The sequence below is a fragment of the Accipiter gentilis genome, chromosome 31 (assembly GCF_929443795.1).
Source record: "Accipiter gentilis chromosome 31, bAccGen1.1, whole genome shotgun sequence".
Classification (NCBI taxonomy): domain Eukaryota; kingdom Metazoa; phylum Chordata; class Aves; order Accipitriformes; family Accipitridae; genus Astur; species Astur gentilis.
Genome location: NC_064910.1, coordinates 21,086,680 through 21,110,130, shown reverse-complemented (window position 1 = coordinate 21,110,130; position 23,451 = coordinate 21,086,680). Strand labels below are relative to the sequence as shown.

General features: G+C 44.0%; 1 long non-coding RNA gene across 1 annotated transcript; it reads right to left on the bottom strand.

Annotated features, from left to right (window-relative positions):
• Window positions 1–986: 986 nt before the first annotated feature.
• LOC126052906 (uncharacterized) lies at window positions 987–23,385 on the bottom strand. Its single transcript, XR_007510186.1, has 3 exons — window positions 23,276–23,385; window positions 1,419–1,551; window positions 987–1,216 (listed from the first exon to the last, which is right to left on the bottom strand). It is a non-coding gene; the product is annotated as an uncharacterized LOC126052906 (long non-coding RNA).
• Between the last annotated feature and the right edge of the window lie 66 nt (window positions 23,386–23,451).

Here is a 23,451-nt window from a genome sequence, read left to right as displayed (position 1 = left end):
GAAAAGCTGCAAGTCCTACAAAACCAGGCAGACTTGCTTGTCCTTGCCAAAGAGAAAAAGGTTAAGCATTATTAAAAAATAAGACTATTGCCTACCTCTAAGTATCCATAAAGCTATCAACATGAACCGTATGGTGGCTTGTTAGCATCAATATTTGAACACGGGCATGCAAAATGTCCTTCAGTTAAATTCCAAACTCTATGAATTAATTGGTGGGCAATTCCCCAAGGATAAAACATCTATCAAAAGCCAACAGTAAGCCAGAAATCTCTTTCCATTTCATAGGGTAAAAAAAAAAAAATACAGTGAATCCTGAAAAAAGAAATAGATATTAGACAGGGAACGCCTATATAGTTATAGGGCAAGTAATAAAACATTTAGTGTTTTGATTTTATTTTTTTATTATTTATGTCATCACATAGACATGTTAGACAAACATGGAAACATTTGCAACAGCAATACTTGGGCCACTTTAAAATCTTGGTAACACTGAAATACAGGTCAGCAAAAACTAATGATGTGGGGAGGGGACTTTAAGTCTTATTATTTTCATACACACACACACACACATATCTATATACACACGCACACTCCACAACTCCAAAGAGCTATCTTAACTATGTCTGCAAGTAAACGGAAATAGTAGGCAGAAAAGAACCATATCCATACTAAGACAGTTAGCTGTGTCGTAAAACTGAAGATCACTGCAACCAGTGCCATCTTAAAGAAGAAAAAAAACCAAACAACAACAACAACCAAAAAACCTGAAAGGAACCATCACTGTGCATGTCATAAGCATGAAGTTATTTTAACCTGGTGACTACTCTGCTCTATACTTTAAGCATCATTAAGTTTTTATGTATTTTTAAGGTCTAAGGTTACTATTTTAAATGGCCTACTTGTAGTGGCAGCCCAAGTAGCATTCTGGAGAACACCACAGTGCCCACAACTTCTACAGGTCAGTGCAGTATGATCAAGCACTACATTTCTAGGGGAGGAAAACAAAAAACCACTACCACTCATTTATTCAATTGAAAAGCTTATTACCTGCACTTCCAAAGCAACAGGCTACAGGAACACTGAATGCAAAGTAAACCAGACCCATCTGGAATACTCTGACATCTCAGCTCCAAGGTACACATCTTTCATTTCGTATTTTAACGGATTAACAGCATTTGGATGCACAGAAACTGTCTTTACAGTGATGTCTGCAGACCTCCGAGTCAAGAGTTAAAATGTCTTCCTAAAATATAACAGTATTAGCACTTCCTCTGAAAGGAGTGGGAAAAAAAACCACAACCAGGGAAGGAGAAAAGTGACACAACACCAAGGTTTTTTTCCAGAGATAACAAAATCCTGAGAGAACAAGATGTTTGTGCTATCAGAATAAAAATCCCCAAAGAAACAAAAGAGTTTACCTTTCCCTTGGAAAAGTTACCTTTGAGTCAAGATCTGCTCTTTTTCTCTCCCAAGCATGAAATCTCTCTTCAGCTTAAGACTGTCTTCTACTGCAGCAGAAATTTAGTGCACATGCTGGAACCTGGATAGAAACTTATTTAAAAAAACAAACAATACAATAGTACTACAGTGGCTAGAAATCTTTTACATATTCTGATGAAAAGACTCAACTTATTTCTAGGAAATAAAGTATTTGGGGCCAAAGCCAACAGATGATGATCATGTAAGGTTAAAAATTTTTATTTTTTTTTTTTTTAAATTGATATATTGAAAAAAGCTGGAGAAGGAAGCTGGGACAGAAATGAAAAACCAGTCAGGGAGTCAGTGGTATAGATTGTCAACATGCAATCTAAATATTGTAATTGCAGATCACATAGTCAGAACAAGCGAGTCAAAAGTAGCACACTCCCTGGGAGAGGGGCGGGAGTCTCTCTTCCCCTTGTATTTCAAGCCAAGACCCAACTAGCAGAAGGCAGCTTTTCTGTCAGATAAAGCAAGGCAAAAGGATCATGTACAGCAACTTCCTTGCAGCCTCTTGCTCCTGAGCACCCTTCTTCACCTCTTTCTTTCTTTCTTTCTTCTGGTGATGGGAAGGCAAAGCATGTTCTGTTCCTGTGAGCCCATACTGCTTGTCCCTATAGTCACAGCAGGCACCTGTGATTCCTCTCCAAAGACATTTACACATAGAAATCAGTTGAGTGGTGTGTTACGGAAGCATAAGCTGCAGTGGACGTGATTTTGAATCAGTTATTTTTTTGCCCATCATGACAAAATAAAACCAGCAATTTCTTACTTTATAGAAATCCTCCTAAAATAGTAGTTGCCCCCAATAGCTGTCAAGTTTTTGTATCACAGGAGAACAAATGCAGCCAAAAGAACATTTTCTCTAAAAGGACCGCTCCAAACTACACAAGCAGGCAGGCACAGGCAGCTCCCAATTTAATTAAGCGTATGTACACAGCACCACTTAGTGGTGCAAGCGGAGTCACCACTGACAGGAATGAGAAGCTTGAACACCAACCTTCCCGCCCCGGCCCCCTGGACATGAATGATGTCTGGTCTGTCTGTCCTCACTCGCAAAATACCACTACAATGCCTTTACTACAAGAGAGTACATCTGCCAAGCAAAACAAGTCCAAGAGTGCTGAACCTCAAGGCCAGCAGAACCAACGGCTGCTGAGCATCAAACAGATGCATCCACTCTGAAGAGCTTTCAGAATTCTACAGCACTCTACCACATGGTTTCTGGCAACATAGCCTGAAGCAGGTTTTAAACAAATGATCCAGCTTAGTATCTGCCTGTAGTGCAAAGAATAGCAATCTCTTGGCTCACGATTTGGGTTTTATATAGACTTGAGCCATAAACAAATGCAACAGATGTAGAAAAACTGAAGACCGACAGCAACTGGAACGTAACTATTATTTTTCCACTCCATCAACCCGTTGGAAAACTAACTCACTCGTGCACTTACGTAACTGAGCACAAAGAAAACAAAAAGAAAGGCTTTTATTCAGAACAAATTAGTGTGTCTTTACAGGAAAGTAACGGTTTCAACTTACAAAACCAGCATCATCATTAGTGATGCCCCTTTCCTGAAGGGGAAATCCTTCTCTTTTATCAAATGTCAATTCCAAGAGTCTGTAAACAAAACAAACAAGCAACCCACACCATTACCCCACAAAAGCTCTGTTTAGATTACATACACACACACACATATATATATAAAAAACCCATGTCTTCACAGATGACAACTGTATCAATTTACACTTCAGGTCCTTCTCCTCCAGGAACCACCTATAAAAGACGACGACAATTTTGTGTTTGTGCCATAGATCTGAGTTTTACAAACCCATACATGACAGTTCTTGCTTCACAACAATTTAGCAGATGGAGACTTCACTGGTAGATCACAAAAGCGGTTTTTCGATTCAATATTATCTTCCTCTCCCAACAGTGGAAGCCAGTTATTGCCAGAGAAGCACAGGACAGAACCTCCAAAACACGAAGAATGTTTAACAAAACACAGAGGAGTTCCTAGATAACAAACATTTTGGTTTTTGTCTTTGGTATTCACCTCAAGGAAATGATTCTGTCTAGAAACACTACAGCTCATTTTTAAAAGGACAAAGAACATCCTTCCTTTCGTGAATAATTTCTCCAATTGCTGATTCCTCCCCAGACTGTCACAGTACTGGGAAGTTGGTTTCCTCTTTCCAACTTCTATCATTAAGCAGAGCTCAAAAACTGATAAAGAGCCTGAACCCTTCTACAGGCAGCAGGGAGTCATTTTCCAGGGAAGAAAGTAAAGAACTGAACAACAGAAAAAGAAATACAAAAGGAAAAACATGAATAAGGGAAAAAAGAAGAGGATAACCATTGCTTTTACTGATACATTCTTGATAGTTAGCTGAGCACTTCTAAAGAGGAAGAACTTTGCTGCTTTCAGGACAAAAGTAAGAAAAAGTCTAAAGCATAGTCTTCCTGACATGGGAGACGTGTCCGCAAGAGAGGCACAAGATCCGATACAGAAATGTATCTACGTCTCGCTGAAAATCTGCACTCTAAGCATCACCAGCTTCTGCTTCAAGCGCAGTATACCACCAGCTTAACCGGATGGTAGTAATTTTACCCCATACAAGAAGTCAGAACACGCACTATCCTTTAAGGAGACAGAACAATAACCAAAGCAGAAAAAGGCTTAGAAATTAAGGCAAGATGGCACTTGCTCAGACACACGGTGAGGAGGTGCAAGGTGGGTAAGACAGCAAAATGGAGATTGTTCGTCGTTCACACAGAGCAGATGGCACTTGCTCAGACACACAGTGAGGAGGTGCAAGGTGGGTAAGACAGCAAAATGGAGATTGTTCCTCGTTCACACAGAGCTGATTTCGACTCAAGTTGGTCGTCCTCTCCTCTTCCCACAAAATTAGGAATGCTTTTACGTAGGAAGTCCTGACTTTGTAGCCATCTACGCCGACAAACAAAAAACTATTCTAGGTCTGCTCTTGTGGTATTTAGGAAGTTGCAGAATTCAGCTTAGGGATGCATAATCACGGTATTTAATTACTGTTTCAGTACTGACCTACATACACCAGCAGATAATAAACTAAAAATCATAGTGCTTCTGATTTGGTATAAGCCAACAGACCTCCAGATTTTTTTCAGAGCACGTAAAGGTACAGCTCTCTGGGCATCACATGGTAATCATAACTGCCAAATGACTTGACAAGCTTGTAAACATCCAAACTGCTGCAAACACATCCATACATACAATAATGGATAAAACGTAGATGCATTCCACCTACACGCTTATGCAGGCAAACACTCGTGAGTTAAAAGCCACTGTATGAACCAGCTTACGGAGCGCTTAACAAAGCCAGTGATTCCCTTGCACACCTGAAGACCAGAAAAACATTCACCAAAATAAAGTTAGGGATGTGCTCTTTTTTTTTTTTTTCTTTTTTTTTTTTTTCTTTTTTTTTTTTTTTTTTTTAAACTGTAACATGTACCAAGACAGCAAGATCACTTTTCCAGCATCATTCATACACACATATGCCCCAGAAGCTACTTGAAATTACCTTGTGTAATGGAAATTGTCTGGAAAGCTCAGCTTAAAGTAGTTGAGCTCAGGTACAGAAAATAAATGCATGCAGCATTTTAACAACGATGACTTACCAGTGTTATGTTATTTCCATTTAGCAAAATCTGGTCTAGCTTTGTGACTCTTCTGCCCTCAGACGGCATCTCACTGAAGCAGCGTTAAAAACAAATAAGTAAGAACACATAACCAGGGACAACAATTCCAGTTTTGATTACAGAATAAATCTCTACATTAAGATGGCAGTTGTTGGAACTAAGAAATGAATTGGCCATGCTGCAGCCTGATCTTGATAAATTGACCGCCTGGATAAAGCAAGCTATCTGGCAAATAAAAAGATCCATTGTACTTTTCTGCTCAGTACACCTAAAGATACAGATTCACCCTCTAAATCTCGGCAATTTCTTGAATACCACCAATACTCAGAACAGGTTTCAAATAGCAACGTGGCAGGACAAAGTAATAAATGCTTATCCTTAAGTCTGCTAACTTTCTAAACCTTTGCCTAGACCTTAAGGAAATGTAAAAACAAACAAACTACTGGAAAGTTCAATACACAATCCACGCAAAGTTAAGGCTATAAAGTAGGAACCTGATTACAAGTATAAGTCATGCAACGGCTACTCTATAACATGGATGTCCTGAACAGATCATCCTCTACAGTTTAAGTCCAAGGTACAAACCCTTCAGCTGGCAAGTATTACAAAAATATAAAACCTCTTTGCTTACAGAGCTTACACAGTAATTTTCCCCAGGAAACCAAATGTTCAATAGGAACAGGAGGCAGAAACAACATTTAAAATTCTGTAACGTCTTCTAGCACCGTATCTGAAAATCCAGTTTCAAGGAAAATAGGGCCCCGAATTTAGAAATAAAACTATTTCAAGTTATTTCCATGTCACACTGAGCTGTGATTTTACCTGTAAAACAAAAAAATCAGAACCAGACAACTGATCCATACAAAAAAGGCTCTCCTATCCGGCTCTCTTTCAAATGCTGGCACTTTCTGTGACTTGGATTTTGCCTATTATTATGAGATCATTACATCACCTATCACACAAGTGTAGCTTTGTTATCTTTGAAATAAAAGCTGCTAGACTATATACAACACAAAGTTAGACAAGCGAGGGAAGTACACAGTGATTTCACAGGCAATCTGGAATTAGGCACCCGACTTGAATTCCTGGCTTTGAAAACCTCCCTCCAAATGACTTAGCGTCTTTCACCAAGATCCAGCAGCATTCTCTCCTGTGCCTCATGCTCTTCTGTAGCCAGCCAAAGCCCACGGAGCTGCACTGTAAGCTTGAAGGCCAGTGTGCCAGCTTCGTGTCCTATTTCTGTCACCTAGTTCTTATGTACCTTGCTAATCAAAAGGCCCAGTGATTCCTCGTCACACATCACACTTGAGTTAGTACATCCAAGCATTATTTCTGCAGCGCTACATTTGCACGGATTAGCTGCTGAACCCTCCAGATGATGTACTGCTTTTCAAGAAGGGTGTAGTATAACTGGCGAGAGTCTACAGTAAGTCCAAGAGGGTGCTCAACGAGGTACAGGAGTCTGACTTCAAAGTATAAATTGAAAAACAGCCGCTTAACCTGGAAAGGGCAATACCGAAGAGAAATAACAATGTTTAAACTCTAAAAGGTAGCTATAAGGAAGAACTTTTGTGTACATCCACTGCACACAGGACACCGAATCATGGGGCTTAAATTACAACCTGAAAAACTTAGGGTATGTGGCAATCTTTGCAACAGTAGTAATAATTACAGGAAATGTTTAAGAATAAATTAGGTAAGCATTTGTCAAGAATGGTACAGAAAGTTGATCATTCACCTCTAGAATGAGAGCAACACTAGACTATCTTTAAAGGTTCTTCTTTCCCCACTGCTGTCCCTCTCCGTATTTCTACCCTCAAGCACAAGCATCATCCCCAGCTGTGCACTTACAATTCTATCTGCATATGCACATGTCTAGAGATGCACATTTATTTCTTCGTTACACACAGCTGAAGGAGAGTACTCATAGGTAAGCCAATTTACATAAACAGCTTTTGAAAGTTAAACACCTCAGCTTCTTGCAAAACGTTAGCCCAACAGAACACCGGCAGCGGTATGTAAATCCTTATTCCAAAACTGTGTTCTCTTAAATATTATGAAAACCATCTCTAATATAAAGCCTGACTTGCCTATCTTCTGACACTCCCCTTCTCTGTCATCAGGTACTTATTAGACAGTAAAACAACTGACGGGGCAAACACCATAACTAGCACAATAGCTGACTTCCGTAGCAGTTGCATATCATGTCTGAATAAATGTGAGTTTAGTAGGTATATAGGTAGATACACATTCAGAAATGCACAAGAACTGAAAGGAGTAATCTGTAACTGGTAGACTAAGAATGCTGCAATAGCATGCAATGTAAATCAACATGCACCTATAGGGAAGGGAAGTACAGAAACATTCTTCTGGATTAAAAAAAAAAAAAAATACGCAGCAATGGTAGGAAAAGGTACTTGGAACGTGCCACTTTCAATCCACTGAAACAATGTCTGCAACAGCAGTAAGAACACTGGCAAACTACCTTCTCTGTTCCACAGGGCCTTGAAACCCATACGCACTGTCTGTTGCCACTTGCCGTTAGGAAACAAAGGCACTGCGATCAGTAGAAGCATGTAGAACACCAAAAATGAAACTTTTGAATATGTCACATGCAAGATCCTCATTCTCCGTACAGTCTACAAGGTTACACAATTGTAAAATACTTTGTAAGAATGAGAATCCTGACGTTTGCCTTGGATTAAAAAAGTTTTAAAATTCCGCTTTGTTTTGAGGTTTTTTTCCCAAGGGCTTTAGAAATAAAAGCATCTTGGTAAAGTGATTTTCACACACTGCACAGACACAAGCAGTGTTTCTCCCACTGTGAGAGGAGTATAAAAATACTCTTATCTAATATGTTACAGACAAGAGTGACCGAGGTCACAGGAGAATCTGTACTTTCCCACTGATTACAAGGAACACGCCATCTGCTTTGTGCCTCCTATGCAGCTGGAGCATGCAGTTGCCTGGTAACTTGTGCTGAGCTATTGCATCTTAATCACATATACATGGAGGAATACCAAGCTGACTGCTTATGTTTATCAGCCAAAACAGTTTACAGTAACACAAGAGTTTAGAGCAATTCAGGAAGTTTAACACTGAATTTAGGTATGTGCTTATATGGTTTGATGAACAGAGCTTCTATAAATGAAAGGGAAACAGCAGAAGTTATTTACATGTGATTTCAGAGCATACAAAAGGTATAGTCTACAAACCAAGTATCAATTATTAGCAATATTTACCTGTTCAAAAGGCATCATCTAATGTCTCAGACTCAACAAGCATAATCTGACAGACTGTTGTGATTTAGAAATTTTAAAAAAGTTCTAATAGTGTGCCCAAAACGGAGGTGTTTCAGTGTTCAGGCTAGACTCCTTGTCTCCAGTAAATACCTATCTTAATTCTAACACAGGATAAAAATTTATTTATAAATTTCCTCTTGTAAAAATGAAACTGTTCCAATCACCCTGTTCACTCCTATTTAAGATATTAAATAGGGCAAATAAGAAGTAACTTGAACCAATCCCTCCCACCCAGCTATAAAGCAGGACCATATACAGCCCTTGCAGACTACACAAGATCCTGTCTCATTCCAGCCATATCATTAGCATAAGCTGTGCAAACCCATGCAAATCAACAGGTTTTTCAGGCATAAAAGCAGACTCCAACAGCAGTTAAGCCACTTCTTACAACTGACAATGTCATACTTCCATCACTGATTATAGCACAAGAACAAAAGAGAATGGGTCTTTATTGTCCTTCATGAACTTGAGGGGCTGCAAGAAACCAGTGAAGTCACAAGCCTGGATTCTGTAACGTCGCTATCAGCATAATTTCCAGATCAAAGATCCGGCCTCCTGTTACGATCATCAAACATAATTTTGAAGTCAGAGGACAAGTCATCACAACACTATGTTAGGTAGAGTATAAAACCTTATCATCAGATTCTTAGCTAGTTTAAGTCAATGTATTCTGTGTGTTCCGCTGAAGTCAATGAAACTAAACACACTATCACAGGAAAGAGATATTTCAGCACGCCTCAGACCTGGAAAACTATCTTGAAAAATGCCCATAACTTTTAACACAAATTCTCTGCACTTCCCACGATCTCTCAACAGCGAGCAGTAGTAAGACCCTAACAGTTACTTGCAACCTATTTCTTGCATAGCATTCATTTTTATTTTAATTTTAAAAGGGGTAACTAATAAATAAGATTTTTGCAGTTACTCACAAAAATCAATAAGCAAAGACATTTGTTCCAAGACTTAAATTACTTGTATAATTTAAAAAACTAGCAAAGCTCTGTAAAGTAAAATAGATACATTTACCTACTAATGTAGGAAACTACAGACAAACTTCAGGAAATGACCAAAGGTGCAGAGGATAGGCTAATGCCTATTAGCATTAGGTAGAAAAACAAGGTAGAACAGGTAGAAATGCCTATTAGCATTAAGGTAGAAGAAGAACAACAACTAAAAAAACCCAGGAGTTCTACAGAAAAATGAGTGAGCAGCCCACAGCACTGGCAGACAACAGATTTTTTTATCCCCACTTCCTCCACCCCTTCTTCTTCTCCCACCCCCACCCCCCTTTTTTTTTTTTTAAAGGAAATAATTTTTCTATTGCGAAACATATTGTCAGTGATGCAGTTGAAATCAAAAGTTTAAATGAGTTCAGGAGAGGATTAATCGAATTCTAAGACATGGGCCAACACAACTGCTATAAAAAGCATCTGCATCATGGTGAAATGCAAACAGCTACTCTGATAACGACACATTATTATTCACTAAATTTGCCTTTTACCCCGTTGTATAGTTACTAATGTTGAAAAGAGTCACTGCTGCGCAAGAAACTAAAACTTACAGCGCTTCGTACTCGGAGAGACCTGCGGTTCATCAGCTCGTGGCTGTGAAGTCTTACAACTTAACACGTTTCACGGCGTCCCTTCTTCGAGAAAAGACACACGACACGCTGCCGTAAAGGGCGGCAAGCGGTTTTCGACGTGCCCGCCGCACTGCCGGAAAGCGCGGCGTCCCTTCGTCGTGAAACGGCGGACGCCACGCGGTTTTGGACGTGCCCGCCACACTGCCGGAAAGCGCGGCGTCACCTCGTCGTGAAACGGCGGTCGCCACGCCGCCGTAAAGGGCGACAAGCGGTTTTCAACGTGCCCGCCACACTGACGGAAAGCGCGGCGTCCCTTCGTCGTGAAACGGCGGTCGCCACGCCGCCGTAAAGGGCGGTAAGCGCTTTTCGATGTGCCCGCCACACTGCCGGAAAGCGCAGCGTCCCCTCGTCGTGAAACAGCGGGCGCCACGCCGCCGTAAAGGGCGGCAAGCGGTTTTCCTTCCCCGTGCCGCTGATAACAGCACCCACGTTAAGGGACACTCGAGAACACCGGAGGGCCAGCTTGCCGCCCTCATGACAGGGCTCGGGGGCTGCCTGCGGCTGGAGCACAGGCTTCAGGGGAGGGGCTGCAGCTGGGGGCAACCGCACGGGCCGAGCAGGGCCGGGGGAAGGCGCCGGGGGAGCTCCGGCGACTCGGGGAGGCGCCCGCTGGCCGCGCCTGGGGGGTGCCCGCCTCCGTCCCCTCTTCCCTTCTGTCGGCTCTCGGGGACCTGCCCGGCGCTGCCCTGGCCCGGCTCGCCTCCGGCGGACAGGGAGCCTGCCGCGGCGGCCGCTTCGCAGCTTCCCGTCCCGCCAGCCCCGGGCGGCCAGCGGGCAGGAGGCACCCACCGCCCCCGCCGTCGCCCCCGCCGGAGGGGATCGCTCGCCTCACCCGCGGTCCCGGCGCTCGCCCGCTGCCGCCGACACCCGCGCCCTGCGCGCCGCCACGCTGCTCCCGGGGACCGCGCATGCGCGCCGCCGGCCGTACGACGGCGCGCCGGAGGGCTCAGAGCCGGCGCGCGAACGCCGGACCGCAGTACCGCACTTTGCCCACAAGGCGGCACCAGCGGCGGCGGCGCTGCTGCTGCGCACCTCTGCGGTGCCGGTGCTGCTGTTTGGCGCTTTGCGCGCGGAGCACCCGCCGACACCGTGCCCGCGGGGCGGCAGCGGCGTTTCCTTACCGGGAGGGAGGAAGCAACGAGCGCGGCGGCACTTTCCCCTGGGGACGCATTGCCGGTACCGTCGGACGGCACGTGCAGGACCGGGGCAGCCCCGCGCACTCGCAGCCTCCGAGCTGCAGTACCGAACATTGGCCGCGGGGTGGCAGCGGCGAGGGCTTGGCAGAACGCGCCAGCGCGCCTGCGCGGCACCCCAGCTGCAGTATCGGACTTGGGTCATTAGGTGGCGAAAGAGAGCGCTGGCGCGTGGGGCCGCGACCGCGCATGCGCGGCTCCCGAGCTGCTGCACCGCGGTTTGGTAGCCAGGCAACAGCAGGACTGCCGTAAGCCGCAACGCCGCGCATGCGCAGTTTCCGAGGAGCCGTGTCGCGCCTTGGTTGCCAGGCAACAGCGGCGAGCGCCGTACAAGGCGCAGCACACATGCGCGAATGCCGAGCTGCCGTAATGTGCTTTAGTTGCCAGGCAACAGCGGTGAACACCGTACATGCGCCACTGCGCATGCGCGCCTGTCGAGATGCCTTACCGCAGCTCGGTTACCTGTCAACAGCAGGAGCCCACCGACACACGCCACCGCGCATGCGCGCCTCCCCAACGCCCGTTCCCACCTTCGGACACGGGGCAGCAGAATCCGCACCCCCGCAACGATCCTCTTCTGAGCGTCAGCTGCAGGAGGGATGACTGACAGCTCAGCCCAGTAGAGACCAGCCGCAGGCGGCAACTCCTTACTGGGGTCACAGGGCTGACGTCGCCCTGCCCTCTCCCCACTCACAGCCCGGGCACTCCTCTTCATCGCCTCCCTTCCAAAAAGCACCCGAGCGGCTGGAGCGTTTACAGCAGTCAAGTGCAAGGAACAGACAATTCGGGCGGCCGCTTCTGTCCCTGCCCCCCCACCCCATTATCTAGAGAGGAGAAGCAGCACAGGGAACCTGCAAATGGGGAGGGTGGGGGAGGGGGGTGTCCCCTGGAGCAAGCCCCAGGGACTGCTGTATCCCTCTGCATGGGGCATCAGGGTTGCGGGAGCGACAGCAGCCAGTCAGCAGATACTGGCGAGAGATTTACAACAAAAAATAACGCCTGGTTCAGGTGACAGCCTGAAGGCAGGCCACAAGAGACCCAAAGCTGCTTTGTGCCAGAGGGGCAGCTCTGTTTGGCAGGAAAGGCCATGGCCCAGCACACCAGATGCGAGTGGCCCACCTGCAAGCGAGCGATACCCCGGCGACCCTGGGGCTCAGTCGGGGTGGGCACCTCCCTGCTATCAGAACGCTGCTCTCCTAATCCTGCACGCACGCAAGGCTCCTTGCGCGGGGCTTGTCTCTTATCGAAGAGACGCTGCACGGTGTTACTTACCGCCCTGCCCTCCAGCGTGCAAAGTAATCAGACATTGAGGCAGGAAAAGCAAAGAGGCCTGTCGGGATATTAGATGTCCTCAGCAGAGGACCACAGAGCCCTCGAGGTTCCATCTTTGCTCCCTACAGGAGCGTGGCTCCGCACTCCTTGCCGCTCCTGCCAGCAAGCGTCACAATTGCCCTTTACTGCCTGCAACACGGCCCCAGTACTGCCGCTTACAGAGCGAGAGGCGCTCGCTATAAAGCGGCGATGAAGAACAAGCACGGCCCGGTGAGATGGCAGGAGGAACACAGAGGGCCTCCAGCATTAGCCAGGCAGGGCTTGCAACTCACCTCGTGTCGTGGTTTAACGCCAGCCGGCAACGAAGGCCCATGCGACCGCTCACTCGCTCCCCCGCCCCCAGCGGGACGGGGAGACAATCGGAAGGGCAAAAGTGAGAAAACTCGTGGCTTGAAACGAAAACAGTTTAATCATTAAAAAGGAACTACAACAACAACTTGTAAGGAAAAGAAGGAAAAAAAATGACAGAGAACAGGGTGCAGGCAGAACACCAGTGGTCTGGAGCCTGATGGATGATGGGGGGTGGTGGTGTGGAATATGGAGGAGGGAAAGGAGGGAGGCAGGGCAGGAGATAGGAGAGCAGGGGGCGCAGGGGGAAACAACTCGTGTGGGTTAAAAACTCGTGTGGGTGAAGGGGGTGGGCTGGAGCAGGAGATGGGGTTGTGCATGGGGGAGACACGGACATAGTGGGGAGGGTACGTGAGGGTACAAAGGTGCATGGGGGGGTACTAAAACCAGATGTGCTGCTTCACAGAAATACGGTCCCACCTGAATTCAGTAGTAGGGTTTCTTCTGCACTTAAACATTAATCAGGCATTTAAAAGCTTCAGTAGACTTGCAAACTGAAACCTCTGACAATTTACATAGTCTTATAATTTCTGATATCCAGGATATGTGAAAATAAAACTCTTAATTCAACAGTTTTCACTGATAATGATATGTGTTAATCTAAACCACACAAAGTGAATAATATCATGTTAGCCATGTAGCCTTTATTAAGAGGTTGAAATTACCTTCTCAGGATCTTTTAAGCTTCTAAGCGTAAAATAATTAGTGTAGCTTACAGATGTGGAAGAGACATCTTTTGGTATCATAACCAAAGTAGTCTTCTCCCCTATGAATGGCAACACAATCTGTAATACTGCATCGACACCTCAAAACCATTCTGTTTCTCCCCTTTTGTCATCCAATGTTTTCTTTTAGATATTTCAAGAAATTCTTTCATTGTCTATCCCATAAAATGAGAAGTAGATTATTACAGAAGAGCTCCACAGATAAAAAGTTAATGCACTAGACTAGCTGTGATAAATATATCTCAAATACTTTTTATGTGTGATGTTCTGATGAATTATCTAGTTGTTTACAATTGCAGGACTTCTCTCAGTGGTAAATCACTGGCAATGTGCATGAACACAAGAAACTATTCATGGGGCACATTCATCCTTTATGCAGTTAAATGAAGTTTTTAAATCACAAAAAGATTTGGCTGTTACACAGTCTGTGTAAATTACATGATAGTAACCCAAACCACAAGACCATGTCTCTCCTACTTTGCTCTGCTGCAGAAGAATCTCAGCTTGCAAAGCACATCTGTTTTCTGTAACACAGATAACCAGGGTTCACACAGTCAGACTTTTCAGTTAGAAGGCCACAGAAAGAATCATAAAAAGACCAAGTATCTCTTCCTTAAACATCCTGTTTACAGACAGCTATGTTACCTCAAAGTGCTATGAAAGTTACTTTCTCTAAAACTATCTTCCATTTAGTTTTCCTTTTTTTTTTTTTTCCCCCTGAAAACAATCTTATAGCTTAATCCTTATAGGATTTTTTTCAAGTTTTGTTTTTTTCTAATGAGTATCAACACATGAAAACTCTAAATATTTCAGGAAGGTCAGTATTTGCTACAGTTGCACTTGATCCAACATCCCACTTTTTTTTCCAACAAGCAAACGAGTTCAACCAAGTCTCTTTCAAGAGCCATACAGGAGAAAGTACAGATTCTGCTCTGTCTGCTAACAAGCAGGCGAAGGAGCTGCTACCAATTTGAAAACTATAGAGGCTCTGCCGTGCCCATTTTGAACTGGGGAAGGAAAAAAGTATTTAGGTCCACTTTTTCTCATTTGCAAAGCAGATCCACTGCCTTGGGAGACTGACCAGAATTACCTGGAACAAACATTATTTTTGCCTAGGATCTGTTTGTTAGTTGAGAAAACAATCACTATGTCTCTGTGATAATATTACACGATTTCATCACTACATTTCTGTCTCAAGGGGCCCAGTTGTATTTTATTTTCTAGTAACACAGTATCTATCCAATTCCTTAAGTCTCTGACTTAAGAGATGAGCAACATGCAATTTCTTCAATGTCTACTTATCACGTGAGGAAGTCAACAAACCTCTTTTCACAGTTACAAGCAGTTTTCAAAGACGTGACAGTTCGCTCAGGTCATCAACTGACCCTGAACAAGCTGGAAAATATAAAAGTATCAATAAATGTGAGAAAGACCTTTGGTATTAGGGAACCCAGACAAACCAGTGCAGCTTTCTTCCCTATTGATTCAAAGAGAACGCTGTTTGACTGCTGCTTATACGGATAATCCACAAATTATTTGCTATTCTTCTTAGCCAAAGGGCTAAGGCAGTACCATCAGCAACTTCATAACATACCCTGAAACAAGAAGCAGATATTACAGCTCCAAGTCTGAGGAAACAGCATCAATGATTAAGACAGCTCTAACATGGAAGGCCTGGGAAGTGGCAGTGGTATAAGGCACTAGCAATTTATCAGGGCTCTCTTTCAAATGCTGGCATTTTCTGTGACTTGGATTTTGCCTATTATTATGAGATCATTACATCACCTATCACACAAGTGTAACTTTGTTAACTTTGAAAGAAAAGCTGCTAGACAATATACAACACAAAGTTAGACAAGCGAGGGCAGTACACAGTGATTTCACAGGCAATCTGGAATTGGGCACCCAACTTGAATTCCTGGCTTTGAAAACCTCTCTCCAAATGACTTACCATCTTTCACTAAGATCCAGCAGCAGTTCTCTCCTGTGCCTCATGCTCTTCTGTAGCCAGCCAAAGCCCACGGAGCTGCACTGTAAGCTTGAAGACCAGGATGCCAGCTTCGTGTCCTATTTCTGTCACCTAGTTTTTATGTACCGTTTCTTGCTAATCAAAAGGCCCAGTGATTCCTCGTCACACATCACACTTGAGTTAGTACATCCAAGCATTATTTCTGCAGCGCTACATTTGCACGGATTAGCTGCTGAACCCTCCGGATGATGTACTGCTTTTCAAGAAGGGTATAGTATAACTGGTGAGTGTCTACAGTAAGTCCAACAGGGTGCTCAACGATGTATAGGAGTCTGACTTCAAAGTATAAATTGAAAAACAGCCGCTTAACCTGGAAAGGGCAATACTGAAGAGAAATAACAATGTTTAAACTCTAAAAGGTAGCTATAAGGAAGAACTTTTGTGTACATCCACTGCACACAGTTACACGGAATCATGGGGCTTAAATTACAACCTGAAAAACTTAGGGTATGTGGCAATCTTTGCAACAGTAGTAATAATTACAGGAAATGTTTAAGAATAAATTAGGTAAGCATTTGTCAAGAATGGTACAGAAAGTTGATCATTCACCTCTAGAATGAGAGCAACACTAGACTATCTTTAAAGGTTCTTCTTTCCCCACTGCTGTCCCTCTCCGTATTTCTACCCTCAAGCACAAGCATCATCCCCAGCTGTGCACTTACAATTCTATCTGCATATGCACATGTCTAGAGATGCACATTTATTTCTTCGTTACACACAGCTGAAGGAGAGTACTCATAGGTAAGCCAATTTACATAAACAGCTTTTGAAAGTTAAACACCTCAGCTTCTTGCAAAACGTTAGCCCAACAGAACACCGGCAGCGGTATGTAAATCCTTATTCCAAAACTGTGTTCTCTTAAATATTATGAAAACCATCTCTAATATAAAGCCTGACTTGCCTATCTTCTGACACTCCCCTTCTCTGTCATCAGGTACTTATTAGACAGTAAAACAACTGACGGGGCAAACACCATAACTAGCACAATAGCTGACTTCCGTAGCAGTTGCATATCATGTCTGAATAAATGTGAGTTTAGTAGGTATATAGGTAGATACACATTCAGAAATGCACAAGAACTGAAAGGAGTAATCTGTAACTGGTAGACTAAGAATGCTGCAATAGCATGCAATGTAAATCAACATGCACCTATAGGGAAGGGAAGTACAGAAACATTCTTCTGGATTAAAAAAAAAAAAAAAATACGCAGCAATGGTAGGAAAAGGTACTTGGAACGTGCCACTTTCAATCCACTGAAACAATGTCTGCAACAGCAGTAAGAACACTGGCAAACTACCTTCTCTGTTCCACAGGGCCTTGAAACCCATACGCACTGTCTGTTGCCACTTGCCGTTAGGAAACAAAGGCACTGCGATCAGTAGAAGCATGTAGAACACCAAAAATGAAACTTTTGAATATGTCACATGCAAGATCCTCATTCTCCGTACAGTCTACAAGGTTACACAATTGTAAAATACTTTGTAAGAATGAGAATCCTGACGTTTGCCTTGGATTAAAAAAGTTTTAAAATTCCGCTTTGTTTTGAGGTTTTTTTCCCAAGGGCTTTAGAAATAAAAGCATCTTGGTAAAGTGATTTTCACACACTGCACAGACATAAGCAGTGTTTCTCCCACTGCGAGAGGGGTATAAAAATACTCTTATCTAATATGTTATAGACAAGAGTGACCGAGGTCACAGGAGAATCTGTACTTTCCCACTGATTACAAGGAACGCACCAGCTGCTTTGTGCCTCCTAAGCAGCTGGAGCATGCAGTTGCCTGGTAACTTGTTCTGAGCTATTGCATCTTAATCACATATACATGGAGGAATACCAAGCTGACTGCTTAGGTTTATCAGCCAAAACAGTTTACAGCAACACAATAGTTTATAGCAATTTAAGATATTAATTAGGGCAAATAAGAAGTAACTTGAACCAATCCCTCCCACCCAGCTATAAAGCAGGACCATATACAGCCCTTGCAGACTACACAAGATCCTGTCTCATTCCAGCCATATCATTAGCATAAGCTGTGCAAACCCATGCAAATCAACAGGTTTTTCAGGCATAAAAGCAGACTCCAACAGCAGTTAAGCCACTTCTTACAACTGACAATGTCATACTTCCATCACTGATTATAGCACAAGAACAAAAGAGAATGGGTCTTTATTGTCCTTCATGAACTTGAGGGGCTGCAAGAAACCAGTGAAGTCACAAGCCTGGATTCTGTAACGTCACTATCAGCATAATTTCCAGATCAAAGATCCGGCCTCCTGTTAAGATCATCAAACATAATTTTGAGGTCAGAGGACAAGTCATCACAACACTATGTTAGGTAGAGTATAAAACCTTATCAGAAAAATGAGTGAGCAGCCCACAGCACTGGCAGACAACAGATTTTTTTTATCCCCACTTCCTCCACCCCTTCTTCTTCTCCCACCCCCACCCCCCTTTTTTTTTTTTTAAAGGAAATAATTTTTCTCTTGTGAAACTTATTGTCAGTGATGCAGTTGAAGCCAAAAGCTTAAATGAGTTCAGGAGAGGATTAACCGAATTCTAAGACATGGGCCAACACAACTGCTATAAAAAGCATCTGCATCACGGTGAAATGCAAACAGCTACTCTGATAACGACACATTATTATTCACTAAATTTGCCTTTTACCCCGTTGTATAGTTACTAATGTTGAAAAGAGTCACTGCTGCGCAAGAAACTAAAACTTACAGCGCTTTATGCTCGGAGAACTGTGGCCCATCAGCTCGTGGCTGTGAAGTCTTACAACTTAACACGTTTCAGTTGCACACCAACAAGTTCTGAGGTGGACTGCTGACTGTATTCAATAGTCACAGCTTAGGTAGGAGGATATGATAAACTTTATTTATTTGCCTTTAACCGATGCTCCAAATATGTTAAAGTCATTCTTAAAGCAGGTTACTGGTTTGATTACCCTTCATACAAAATCCTCCCTCAAAGGGAGGTTTCTCTTCTTCTCAGATTTAAGGCATGAACAGAAACCACACCTGCATAATCACTGAAATCAGTGCCTGTTTTTCAATAAACTTTAGCAGCATCAGAATTCGTCCTCAAGTACCGTTCATAAAGCAAATGCTTCATTCTTCAAAACTTTTTTTAGCAAATGTTAGTAATGCTGTACCACAGACTCCCACGCCCAGTCACACATGTTCTTCCCGAGACTGTTACGCAGCTTCGTATTTTAAAAATCACCATCCTAACTGTGTACCTGATACCGGTTCTCCCCTTTTTAAAGTCTGATGTTAAGGAAAAGCTGCGAGTCCTACAAAACCAGGCAGACTTGCTTGTTCTTGCCAAAGAGAAAAAGGTTAAGCATTATTAAAAAATAAGACTATTGCCTACCTCTAAGTATCCATAAAGCTATCAACATGAACCGTATGGTGGCTTGTTAGCGTCAATATTTGAACACAGGCATGCAAAATGCCCTTCAGTTAAATTCCAAACTCTATGAATTAATTGGTGGGCAATTCCCCAAGGATAAAACATCTATCAAAAGCCAACAGTAAGCCAGAAATCTCTTTCCATTTCATAGGGTAAAAAAAAATAAAATACAGTGAATCCTGAAAAAAGAAATAGATATTAGACAGGGAACGCCTATATAGTTATAGGGCAAGTAATAAAACATTTAGTGTTTTGATATTTTTTTTTTTTTATGTCATCACAATAGTTAGACAAACATGGAAACATTTGCAACAGCAATACTTGGGCCACTTTAAAATCTTGGTAACACTGAAATACAGGTCAGCAAAAACTAATGATGTGGGGAGGGGACTTTAAGTCTTATTATTTTCATACACACACACACACATATCTATATACACACGCACACTCCACAACTCCAAAGAGCTATCTTAACTATGTCTGCAAGTAAACGGAAATAGTAGGCAGAAAGGAACCATATGCATACTAAGACAGTTAGCTGTGTCGTAAAACTGAAAATCACTGCAACCAGTGCCACCTTAAAGAAGAAGGAAAAAAAAAAAAGAAAAACAACCAAAAAACCTGAAAGGAACCATCACTGTGCATGTCATAAGCATGAAGTTATTTTAACCTGGTGACTACTCTGCTCTATACTTTAAGCATCATTAAGTTTTTATGTATTTTTAAGGTCTAAGGTTACTATTTTAAATGGCCTACTTGTAGTGGCAGCCCAAGTAGCATTCTGGAGAACACCACAGTGCCCACAACTTCTACAGGTCAGTGCAGTATGATCAAGCACTACATTTCTAGGGGAGGAAAACAAAAAAAACACTACCACTCATTTATTCAATTGAAAAGCTTATTACCTGCACTTCCAAAGCAACAGGCTACAAGAACACTGAATGCCAAGTAAACCAGACCCATCTGGAATACTCTGACATCTCAGCTCCAAGGTACACATCTTTCATTTCGTATTTTAACGGATTAACAGCATTTGGATGCACAGAAACTGTCTTTACAGTGATGTCTGCAGACCTCCGAGTCAAGAGTTAAAATGTCTTCCTAAAATATAACAGTATTAGCACTTCCTCTGAAAGGAGTGGGAAAAAAAACCACAACCAGGGAAGGAGAAAAGTGACACAACACCAAGGTTTTTTTCCAGAGATAACAAAATCCTGAGAGAACAAGATGTTTGTGCTATCAGAATAAAAATCCCCAAAGAAACAAAAGAGTTTACCTTTCCCTTGGAAAAGTTACCTTTGAGTCAAGATCTGCTCTTTTTCTCTCCCAAGCATGAAATCTCTCTTCAGCTTAAGACTGTCTTCTACTGCAGCAGAAATTTAGTGCACATGCTGGAACCTGGATAGAAACTTATTTAAAAAAACAAACAATACAATAGTACTACAGTGGCTAGAAATCTTTTACATATTCTGATGAAAAGACTCAACTTATTTCTAGGAAATAAAGTATTTGGGGCCAAAGCCAACAGATGATGATCATGTAAGGTTAAAATTTTTTTTTTTTTTTTTTTTTTTAAATTGATATATTGAAAAAAGCTGGAGAAGGAAGCTGGGACAGAAATGAAAAACCAGTCAGGGAGTCAGTGGTATAGATTGTCAACATGCAATCTAAATATTGTAATTGCAGATCACATAGTCAGAACAAGCGAGTCAAAAGTAGCACACTCCCTGGGAGAGGGGCGGGAGTCTCTCTTCCCCTTGTATTTCAAGCCAAGACCCAACTAGCAGAAGGCAGCTTTTCTGTCAGATAAAGCAAGGCAAAAGGATCATGTACAGCAACTTCCTTGCAGCCTCTTGCTCCTGAGCACCCTTCTTCACCTCTTTCTTTCTTTCTTTCTTCTGGTGATGGGAAGGCAAAGCATGTTCTGTTCCTGTGAGCCCATACTGCTTGTCCCTATAGTCACAGCAGGCACCTGTGATTCCTCTCCAAAGACATTTACACATAGAAATCAGTTGAGTGGTGTGTTACGGAAGCATAAGCTGCAGTGGACGTGATTTTGAATCAGTTATTTTTTTGCCCATCATGACAAAATAAAACCAGCAATTTCTTACTTTATAGAAATTCTCCTAAAGTAGTAGTTGCCCCCAATAGCTGTCAAGTTTTTGTATCACAGGAGAACAAATGCAGCCAAAAGAACATTTTCTCTAAAAGGACCACTCCGAACTGCACAAGCAGGCAGGCACAGGCAGCTCCCAATTTAATTAAGTATATGTACACAGCACCACTTAGTGGTGCAAGCAGAGTCACTGCTGACAGGAATGAGAAGCTTGAACACCAACCTTCCCGCCCCGGCCCCCTGGACACTGCAGCCTGATCTTGATAAATTGACCGCCTGGATAAGGAAGCTATCTGGCAACTAAAAAGATCCATTGTACTTTTCTGCTCAGTACACCTAAAGATACAGATTCACCCTCTAAATCTTTGCAATTTCTTGAATACCACCAATACTCAGAACAGGTTTCAAATGGCAACGTGGCAGGACAAAGTAATAAATACTTATCCTTAAGTCTGCTAACTTTCTAAACCTTTGCCTAGACCTTAAGGAAATGTAAAAACAAACAAACTACTGGAAAGTTCAACACACAATCCACGCAAAGTTAAGGCTATAAAGTAGGAACCTGATTACAAGTATAAATCATGCAACAGCTACTCTATGACATGGATGTCCTGAACAGATCATCCTCTACAGTTTAAGTCCAAGGTACAAACCCATCAGCACCTCCTTCCCTCTCTGTATCGCTGTGGTTATCTTCTCCATGCCCAGAGCCAAAAAGAATCCAGACGTTGGAGTTACTGTTCCTTTTATGCCCACCCCCAACACTTCTTTCCCGACGGAGAGGTGATGCACCTGATTTGAGGTGGAGTGCAGACAACCTTCTCATCTAGTGCTGGGCAGTTTATTTGTCCCATAAACAAACCCCAGGAAAGAGAATGCACGGTTGGACGGGTGCACTTGAGATTTTGACCATGCGGTAGCACCGTTAACTGCTGAAAGAGCAGGACTCTCTGCCGCTCTGTGTTCCTGTCACGACTGCCCTCACATCCCCAGTCTGCACCCAGCTCCTCCAAAGTGTGCAGAGGGGCTTCCAGCCCTGGCTCAGCAGGCGTCCACATAAGATCACCCAGCCAAGAGGGGGATGTATGCTCACCTGCCACATCAATACCGTGGGTACATTAAAAGCCACCCCCCAACCCTTTCCCCAGAAGTGCTTGTGGGAGGCTTTTCATTCATCTGGCTGTAAACCCCCTCCCCCTCAGGGAGACCAACATCCAGGCATGCCTTGCTCTAACTCCCCAAATCCACTGCCCTCCGAGGAATAAAAGGTGTCTGGGCCACTACCCCGGCTCTAATCTGCAGATATGCCTGGCTTCCCAGAAGTAGGCTGAGAAAGCCAGCATTAAGGCAGTCCTTCCCACTCCCAGATCCACAAAATCCTCAGAGAAAAGAAGAAAAATAGCCACTTCACCGCAGCAGGAAGTAAACAAACTTGGGGGACACAGGAGGCCAGTTCTCCCGGGGTCAATGGAAAGGAGGGGTAGATGCAACATATCTGAGGATTTTCCATGTGCACAGCTGAAACAGCCATGCCTCAAGCACGGATGCATCCCATTTATGGCAGTTCCTCCCCACTTCTCATCCCCAAAAGACAAACTCAGGCCTCTGCCTTCTCCGTGTGTAGCTCCCCACTCCCTTCAGCATGGAGCTGCGAGGCTCTGGGTTTGTGGAGAACCACAGGTGGGAAACCGAGGCTACTAATGGTGACCACAGAGAACAGACCAGCTCGGAGGGGGCGAGGAGGGCTGATGCACAATTTCTACCTTTGAATTTGTTGGGAACTTGGTGGGAGTCACAAGCTTGCAAGCCACAACCCCAGCTATCCAGGACACGGGCTTCCCAAGATCACAAACCTCCGGGGACGGGGACGGCGCCTGCGCCGGCGAGCGAACGCCAGGCTGCCCCAACGCGAAGCACGGCGCATGCGCCCGGGAGGGGCGTGCGCACGGCTGGTGGGGGAGCGAGCGCAGCGGGAAGCCCGCGGAAAACCACGCGAAACCGGCAACGCTCCTGAGTCTGACCTGGTCGGACTCCGGGGGCCGCGAGGACTACGCCGCGCCCGAGAGCCACGCTGCTGCCCTGCCGCCGAGTCCGCGAAAACTACAGCTCCCGGCATGCCCCGGGAGGCAGCCTGCCCTGCTGCCTGACCCCGAGGGGACGCCGCTTCCGTTCCCCCCCCACCTCCCCACGCCGGCGC